The following is a 6,567-nucleotide window of genomic DNA, read 5'->3' as shown; positions in this document are numbered from 1 at the left end:
TATGTGTGGTAAAGAGGAAGAGGGTTTGGAGAACATTCAGGAGGGAACTTCTCGGGCTGAGGGGCGGCTTCTTCCTGCTGTCATCCCTACCTATTTGATATTTCCTTCATGAAGGTATTGGGGAATAGGAGTGTAGGAGCATTTGATTGTAGGTAATCCTAGAGATTTCTCTCATCCCAGCCTGTAGGAACTTAATAAAGAAAGAGGCAGGGCCTGACCTGTGGTGGCGCAGTGGATAAAGCATCGACCTGGAAATGCTGTGGTCGCCAGTTCAAAACCCTGGGCTTGCCTGGTCAAGGCACATATGGGAGTTGATGCTTCCAGCTCCTCCCCCCTTCTCTATCTCTCTCTCTGTCTGTCTCTCCCTCTCCTCTCTAAAATGAATAAATAAAAAATTGAAAAAAAAAAAGAGGCAGATATTTGGAGATTAGCAATGCAGAGATAAGAAGGGTTGTATAGGGGTGTGTGTGTGAAAATTCTTCCATGGTAAAGTTAGAGATATTTTTTCCTGGCAGCCCTGGAGAGAGCAGTTACCTTAAGCTAAAAGAAATGTTTCATGTCCGTTTGTAGGCTCTTCTTCAGCCAAGAAGACCCAGCGATCTTGTCCCCTTACTATGTGAAGGGTAAAAAGACTGAAAAGCATTAAGAGGTGAATGTTATTTATTCTCCTAGTCTTCAAGGATATGGGAGAGCTTTAGGGTTAGGGGACCTGTAGGGGTTGAAAGATAGGATTTAGGAGGTTTGCTGATATAGGGTTTCAGATTTTTCTGTTTCGCGAGGGCAGGTTTCAGGGTTGATGTGTAGGGTTAGGTAGATTTTCCAGTTGTCTGATTGGTGAAGGTCTGCATGTGGTTCTGTAAGAAACTAGTGAACAAACGTAAGAGTCGGGGTTTAAAAGTTAGAAAAGTAAATAGGAGAGTGAGTGGACCAATGAAAGGCAATTGTCAAGATACCCAGGTTGTGCAAAACCACTGACTCCATGTTTACAAATTCGCTGGGCTTCAGAGAGAGAGTAGGAATAAGACAGGGCAGTGTGGCTAGTCTCCCTGTCCCTAGACCTACTTTTATACAGATTTTTAAAACAACAAGAAGAGAAATTACCTGTATAGCTCGTTTGGTCCTTAGATTGATGATAGTGTATTACGAACTGGAAGAGGCTCATGGGGTGGGATTAGGTTGATATTTGGGGTGAGACAGATTAGGGTACAGATTTCTATAAAATTAGTAAGGAGACACATATCGGTGTTGGTCTCATACAAGTAGAAAGCCCCTGATTGGGTAAGGCAGGCTGAGAGGTGAATAGAGAATGGAAGGACAAGGGGTCGGTTTCATTTCTCTGTTTCTGAGCTCCAGATGGTCAGGGTAGAGGAAAGAGTCATCCCAATAAGTGAGGAGAGTAGAGGATTGTTAGCTAGGGTGACTGATTAAACATTCTTTGAAAACCAGTTTTCTGACTGTACAAATTATTTTTACTCTGTACAAACTTCCTACAATCTGCACAAACCTTCTACAACTTACATAAACCTTCAGCTTTCATGCACTTTCTTATCCAGAAACAACTGGCCTTCATAACAACTTGCTTTTTCCTTTTTCTTTCAAAAGTATGTCCATACCTTATACCTTCTATTAACAAAACCATACAATTCCTTTCTAGTCAGAACTCTTGACTTAAAAAATTTTCACCTCTAGTGACAATCAAGTTGACTTTCTTTTATCCTAGTTTCCCTTTTCCAAAGCCTGACTAAAAGAGTCCTTAGTTTTTTCATATATTTGCCATACGTAGACCAACCAGCTTCAGGTTTGTGATTGGAGTAAGGCATGCCATCTTTCTATTTTAGCAGCAGTGGGAGTTGTCAGGATCATGGTGTGTGGACCTGTCCATATGAAAGTCAGTCCTTGGATGATGTAATGCTGGAAGTGCCTCTTGGACAGTCTTTGAACAGTTTGCTGAGTAACCTATAAAACCTTCAAGTACTTAGGGAAAGGGTGGTTACATTTCTATACTTTGCAGTTAGAGTTTAAATCCTAGTGACTACTGCTTCTAGCTGGAATTAGCAGCAGGTCGCAGCCTATACTAGGCATGGGGCATTGAGATAAGAGAAATAAAGGAGATACTAAACATTAAATAAAGCAATAAAATCAGACTATCAATACCCACAGTAAAGATCTTTGAGGGATAAATAAAACTTAAATATTCAAGCAAGGCATAGTAGATGGCCCTTGTGTTTACAAGAAATGAGATCAGTTTATCTGCTACTTGGAAGAAATACCTTAGGCTCGTGAATGATGTCCTTGGGCCTTCAGTGGCAATTCCCAGCACGCTGGGCAAGGTCAGGTCACAGGTAGCTGGAGCAGGGCTAGAAGAGACTGAACCCTCCCTCCATGGAGCAAGGGGGCAGTTTACCTTCTCATGTCCCTCTTTCCACAGCACAGGTGTGTCAACCGGTGGGGCCAGGAAGCCTGGCAGGCTTCAGTTCAATGACCTTTTTTTCCACTCTGGAGCAGGGCCTTGATAGAATGCTATGAAACCCCTTAGGGCGCTGGAGCAAAAGTTGGTATTTCCTGACTTCTTTTGGGCCTTATTTGCCTTTTCTGTTACTTCTTTGGTCATTATAGACCTTAAAAGCCATGCTCAGAAGATCTCACTGAGGGGCTTGACTAAGAGAGCAAAATTGGGAATTCAGTGTTTAAAGAAGCCTATTAGACCGAGGAAAGAAAAGATTTGATCTGTGGTGGTAGGTGGTTGGAGACTGTGGAGGGTCTGAGTTCGATTTAGGGTGAGACTTCAGGTGGTGGGGGTTAAGGCGATGCCTACATAGACTATGGACTGAGAATGAAGTTGAGCCTTAGCAGAGAAAACAGGATAACACTTCATAGTAAGAAAGTTAAGAAAGGTGGAGGTGTGTCTCCTTGAGGCAGGCAGGGAGGGCCTGCAGAGGAGTAGGTCATCTACATATTGTAAGAGAGTACTAGTTTTGAGATTGCCTGCTGCTAAATCCTGAGCTAGTGCCTGCCGAAACAGGAGTGGGCTGTTTCTGATCCCCTGGGGTAAGACAATCCAGGTAAGTTGCTGGGCTGCATTAGTGTCTGGGTAAAGGCAAACAGAAAGTAAGAGACAGGGTAGAGGAATGGTAAAGAAGGCATTTGAGGTCTAGGACCATGAAGTGAGTGGTGTTTGAGAAAATGTGTGACAGTAATTTACAGAGATTAGGGACTACTGGATGGAGGGAAATTACTGCCTCATTGATTAGGTATAAGGCTCATAGGAGGTGATAAGCTCCTGAAGGTTTTCGAACAGGAAAGATGGGGGTATTGCAGGGAAATTCCATGGGGATGAGTAAACCTGGTTTATGAGGTGGGTAATTACTGGTTTAAGGCCTTAGAAACAGACACAGTTACACATTAAACAAAGACTTCACATATTATGAATAAAGAAACTTAAATGAGCGCGTGTTGAGCAGGTAAAATGTATTATGCTCACTTTGTTAAAGATGCCATCGCCCAGGTGATATTAATGTGTGTTGAGAATCCTTGTAGCCTGGGGCTTGGTTTTGGGATTAAGCCTTTCCTACCCTTTTTGATGTAGGGTGGTACAATCCAATCATGCCTCAGAGGTGACTTTGTATTAGAGACTTCCCTATTTTGTATATTGGATTAAGTGTTTGGATTTCTACACTATAAAATGGGAACGGAGCGAGAGTTTGGCTCTTGGTTCCTGAGGTTAGCATGAGAGAGCGGAGAGAGTAGAGCCAGCAGCTAAAGGAGGCCACGTGGAGTAGGCCAGGAAAAGCAGCCAAGGTGGCGGAGTGCTGAGTGAGATGCCAGTTTGTGTAGAGTTTGTATCTGGGATAAGGAAGAAGATGGGGAACTGAGGAGAAGAAGGCTGGTGAGCTAGAAACCTTTGATTCTAGGAAACTCGGATAAGTCAGTGGCTTTGTGAGCACTGAGTGTGACTGGGTTTTGGAGCCCAGTGTGTATTTTTACTTGCCCGCCGGGTGCAAGGTAGGATTAAAGGCTATGGCCCACCAGTTTTTGGCTCCGCTGTTTCTTTACCGACTGTCCGAATCCAATGCGAACCTGCATAGGCCAGAAGGCTGCTGTGATAGTGGCCCTGGCCCTGATTACTGGCTTTACATTTGGCGTAGTCTGTGGCAGGATTCGATACAGATCGGCAAGGAGCCTTTGAGCGGTGGAGTAGAGGACTGGCTAGTGTTAGGGTTCCGCATGGCTGCCCTTTTGGGGATCGTAGGCTGGCTGACTTTTACAGCCATGCGTGAGGAAAACTGAGAGCTCTGTGGAAGAGGTTGCCTGGGACCTGCAAACCGAGCAGTGGAAGGAGGTGGAGCAAACACAGGAGAAACCGATGCTGACCCTGGAGCTGGAGGAAATGCTGGAGGAGGAGGCCAACCAGGTGTTCGAGATTCGCCTGGAAATGGAGCAAACGCTGGAGGAGGATTCAGAGGTTCGTGAGTTGCAGCTTGCCCTGGATGTTGCGGAGAGCCAGCAGCAGCAGGAGGCCGGGGCTGAGGCTGAGGCTGAAGCTGAGGCCGGGTCCGGAGCTGCAAGGTCTGCGGAGCAGAAGGCGGCGGCAGCCCGGGGCTTGAGCCTGGCAGCGGGAGCTGGTGTTTTCAGTCCCTCTTTGGAGGATGAGGAGAATCGGACTGGAGTTGCAATCCGCAGTCTCCAGAAGGTGAAAGCGCAGCTGGAAGGAGCACCTACTTCGGCCCTGGTAGGTCTGCGATTTTGGGAAATATGGCTGGACATGCTTTCCGGAGCAGAGATGGAAATGCTGACTGCCATTGCCACGTGCCCCTCTTTGGGACAGTGTAAGACCTGCCAGGACGGCAGGAATGAGGGGGGTGGCTGATGACCCACGTGCGTGGACTGATTTCCTGGACTACGACCGGAGTGGGCATTGGCTCCTTTGTTGGATGGACTTTCGGATTACGGATTTTGGACAATGTAAAATACCCTGATGGGGGTGGGGGGTGGCTTTGCTGGAAGCACTCCCCTGCCCCGGGAAGCTTTTCCCGTGGCTAGAAAGAAGACCGAGGACATTTTGCGCTTTGGGCTAAGTGCTCAGAGACTGGTGAAGTGTACCTTTGTAATTGTTGAAATTGTATAATTTGCCATGTTGTAATTTGTGTAATGTGCCTAATTTCCTTGTACAGGGATGCGGGTGATGTAGATTGTGGGTAGTAAAGTGAGCATAGGGGTGGATTGTTGAGCAGGTAAAATGTATTATGCTCACTTTGTTAAAGAGGCCATCGCCCAGGTGATATTAATGTGTGTTGAGAATCCTTGTAGCCTGGGGCTTGGTTTTGGGATTAAGCCTTTCCTACCCTTTTTGATGTAGGGTGGTACAATCCAATCATGCCTCAGAGGTGACTTTGTATTAGATACTTCCCTATTTTGTATATTGGATTAAGTGTTTGGATTTCTACACTATAAAATGGGAACGGAGCGAGAGTTTGGCTCTTGGTTCCTGAGGTTAGCATGAGAGAGCAGAGAGAGTAGAGCCAGCAGCTAAAGGAGGCCACGTGGAGTAGGCCAGGAAAAGCAGCCAAGGTGGTGGAGTGCTGAGTGAGATGCCAGTTTGTGTAGAGTTTGTATCTGGGATAAGGAAGAAGATGGGGAACTGAGGAGAAGAAGGCTGGTGAGCTAGAAACCTTTGATTCTAGGAAACTCGGATAAGTCAGTGGCTTTGTGAGCACTGAGTGTGACTGGGTTTTGGAGCCCAGTGTGTATTTTTACTTGCCCGCCGGGTGCAAGGTAGGATTAAAGGCTATGGCCCACCAGTTTTTGGCTCCGCTGTTTCTTTACCGACTGTCCGAATCCAATGCGAACCTGCATAGGCCAGAAGGCTGCTGTGATAGTGGCCCTGGCCCTGATTACTGGCTTTACAGCGCGCTTTACTTGTTTCAATTCAAATTATACTAGAGATATTTTCTGACAAACAATGAGACAAGACGGATTATTCACTCACACAGTTCAATAGACGATTTTGGTTTTTTAAGCTTTTCAAGATGGCAGGGAGTTGCCAGCATAGAGGGGAGGAAGAGAGAAAGCAGACGGATGGACAGTGTGAGCAGCTGGATGGAAAGAAGGGTCAGAATCTGCAGGAGGAGGAGGAGGAGGTTAAAGTGTTGGTGTGGCACCACATGGTCAGAGGAGTCAAAAGGATTTAGAGCTCTGAGGAGAGGGGAGAGGACGAGGGGTAGTGGAAGGCACAGTCACAGTTTGTAAGAAAGGAGGAGGGGTCGGAGAGGAGATAGACATTACTGCAGTTTGTAAGGAGGGAGGAGAGGTCAGAGATGAGACAGGCACCGCAGCCAGAGCCACAGCTTCTAAGGAGGGGAGAGGTGATGAAGAAAACAGTGGAGAAGGGAGAGGCCCCTGGCTAGCAAGGGAGGAGAAAGAGAGACTGGTGAAATGAGAAAACAGGATTTAGTGAAGGGAAGAGGCTTTCTGGAGGGAAGAGACTCCAGCAAAAAGATTTGCTGAGAGACTAGAGAGGGGTCCCGAGAGAGGGGTGCCCCGGGGGTCAGACAGGAGAAGGAGAGAGTT

This window comes from Saccopteryx leptura, chromosome 3, assembly GCF_036850995.1.
Source record: "Saccopteryx leptura isolate mSacLep1 chromosome 3, mSacLep1_pri_phased_curated, whole genome shotgun sequence".
Classification (NCBI taxonomy): Eukaryota; Metazoa; Chordata; class Mammalia; order Chiroptera; family Emballonuridae; genus Saccopteryx; species Saccopteryx leptura.
This window is presented reverse-complemented; position numbering follows the sequence as displayed.